Source organism: Callorhinus ursinus, unplaced genomic scaffold (genome assembly GCF_003265705.2).
Source record: "Callorhinus ursinus isolate GAN/ISIS: 27379988/994484 unplaced genomic scaffold, GSC_fseal_2.0 scaffold10, whole genome shotgun sequence".
Taxonomy (NCBI): Eukaryota; Metazoa; Chordata; class Mammalia; order Carnivora; family Otariidae; genus Callorhinus; species Callorhinus ursinus.
This window is the reverse complement of record NW_027397072.1, coordinates 12,352,159-12,355,261: the sequence shown is the minus strand read 5'-3', so window position 1 is coordinate 12,355,261 and position 3,103 is coordinate 12,352,159.

Below are 3,103 nucleotides of genomic sequence, written 5' to 3'. Positions count from 1 at the left end.
CTGGTCTACAAATAGCCCTGGGTTCAAATGGGGATTCCTTGTGTGTCAGGTGTGGGGTCTCAGATCAAGTCACTCAACCACGTGGGATCTTCACATACACACCTGTAAATTGGGCCTAATGCTGCTGAATTTCTAGAGGTGCTGTTGGGATGAAAGGTCATGTCTGGAAATGCAAATCCATTTTGGTTTGGAAAGCTGAATTTGTTTATTCAAATACCTGTTGAGTCATACTCAAAGATCATCAACCTCTGTCCTTGACAAGCCTCGATCGTAGTAAGAAGAAGGCTGAGACAAATATGTTTGCTTATCACAGCAGCAGAGCATACACACTATAAAGCACTTGGGGACCACAGTAAAGAATGCATAAACAGGAAAACAATCACCAAAGGCAACCCCCATTAACGTGCTGGCAGGTTTTCTCCCAGTTTTCAAATTCATTTTTTTTATGTGATTATCCCACTCTTGTACTGGTTTCTATTGCTGTGTAACAATTTCCCACAACCCCAGGGACTTAAGACAACACCCACTTATTATCTCACAGTTCTGTTGGGTCTGAAGTCCAGGTGGGCTCATCTGGGTTCCCTGCATAGAGTCCCTTAGGCCCAAGTCAAGGGGTCAGCCTGTCTGTGTTTGGCAGCTGAGATGACTGTCCTTCCAGGTTCATTCAGCTGGTTTGGTTGACTTCTGTCTCTGGCAGTGGCAGGACTGAGGTCCTTGTTTCCCTCTGGCTGCTAGCAAGGGGCCTCTCCCAGCTTCTAGGGATTTCTTCCAGGACTTGCCCGAAGTCTTCTCCATCTTCAAGCACAAGAGCATGTCAAGTCCTTCCCATGCTTTCAGTCTCTGACTTCTCCTCCTACTGCCAGCCAGAGAAAACTCTTGGCTTTACAGGCTTGTGGGATTACATTAGGCCCACCTGAGTCATCTCCGTTTCACCACAGAACGTAACATAATCCCAGGAATAACGCCGCAGGCAAAGGTCACTGAGACCACTGTAAAGATCAGCCCACCACACACTGTGTACTCAATTTGTATCCCTTTCTGTCCCCTCACACCAGAGGACAGTGAGAGCTAATTATCACACTGGTTACTTACTGCTGAAAGCTGTTTGGGCCATGCCCTGTCTGACTGGCCAGTCGTTAACTATTTTCAGTGTAGCCCAAGCTTTTGCCCTGCTAATGATGGTCTTTTCACACGTGAAATGACTGCATAAAATTCCATTACATGGATGTACCATAATCTATTTAATAATTATGCTAACAAGTAGCCACAATATAAGAAGTATTGATTGACTCAGTAAGGACAGCAAGCCACTGACACTGGAGAATAACCTGATCAGTTTTGTATTTATAAAGATTCCTCGGTCAGAAGTGGGAATGGTTGACAGAAGGAAGGGAAACTAGGCAGCATCAACAGAAACAAACTGGAGGACCCTGCAGGGAATTCAGGTGGGAGAAGTGTGAGCCAACTCACATCTTCACCAAGAGCTGCGCACTTTCAGTCACCCATTTAACCAGCAACCACTGAGCACCTACTGTGCACTTGGCATTATTCTAAACCCTGAGGATACACAGTAGTAAAGCCCTCTCCCTGTCTTTAAGGAACTCACAGTGTAATAAGCAAGAGAAACACGTGCATAGCCCAAAAGCCAAGTTCTAGGTCCTCTGATGGTCTTTGTACAGAATCCAGGGAGGGCACAAAGGAGGGGGTAGCCAATTCTTCCAAGGGGCAGAAAGACGACAGACGGGAGATGAGAAAAGAAAAGTCTTAAAAAGGAAAGTGTTACAGGTTAGATTGTGCCCCTCCCCAAACATATGTTGAAGCCCTAGCCCCCAGTACCCCAGAATGGGGCCTTACTTGGAAAGAGGGTGTTTATACGGGGAGTCAAGTTAAAATGAGATCGTTAAGGTGAGCTCTAAAGAGAGCAAATTTGGACACAGATGCACAGGAAGAATGCCCTGTGAACATGAAGACAAAGATTGGAGTGGCGCTTCTAAGAGCGCCAACGACCGTCAGCAAGCCAGCTAGGAGAGAGCTGAGCACAGATCCTTCCCTAATGCCTTCAGAGGGAGCATGCCAGCACCTAGACCTCGGACTTGAAGCATCCAGAATTGTGAGGCAATACATATCTGTGGCTTATGCTATTCAGCTTGTGGAGCTCGATCACAGCGGCCCTGTGTGGAAACGAATACAGTAAGCAGACCCAGGGAAAAGCTATTCTAGGGAGACACCATGGTATAAAGCAGGCTGGCGAGCTTGGGGCATGAGGCACAGTTGGGGAAGCAGGCGCTGAGATGCAGAGGCAGGCCGGGGCTGGATCATGAAGGGCCCTGCCTGCTGAACCAAGGACAAGGGAGGCTGCTTCTGGAAGGTGCTGGAGGCGCCTGGAAGGATTTCAGCGGTCAATGCATAGGGTTTGGTCACTAGTGGCGTGTGAGATAGGCGGCATTTAAGATGATGCCCAGCTTTCTGCTTATAGGTTATTCTAAGTGTCTCTTGTTTCTAGAGGAGGAAAATGCAGTCCATCCATCAAGAGGAGCTTGTTTCTCCTGTTGCCAGGAGCAGCAGCTCAGCTGGGTTACCGTGATAGCATCTGACCATCCGATCGCAGGCTGCCTCCTCTGGTAACCACGGTTGTCCCTGTCCAGAAAAGGGAAGCTAAGACTATCACTGTCATATGCCCTCCACACCCCTGGGGAAGAAAAAAAAAAATCAGTGTTTCCATAACCATGACTGCCTTGGGAGCCGCCAGGAAATTCCAGCAGGAAACTCCCATTTGGAAGTGTTTTGTTTTGATTAGAACGTGTTTATTCCCCTCCAAGGATGCGCTTTGGCCCTGGGGCTGAGCCAGGCGCTTGTGCCTAACACAGGCTCCGGGAGGGCATCAGCCACCCCTGGCAGCGGGCCGAGTGGCCAGAGTGTGGCTGGCCGCATTCAAGGGGCACCCACAGCCTGGTGTCCGCAGAGGCATCTGCAGGGAACCAGGATAAGCCACTTCAAGAGGCACCAGATGCCTTTTGCTTTGGCCTGGGACTCCTGGGGCCCAGATGAGCTCAGTTCCTGAACCACTGCTCCAATCACCTCTTGGCTTGGTATTTACTTTACA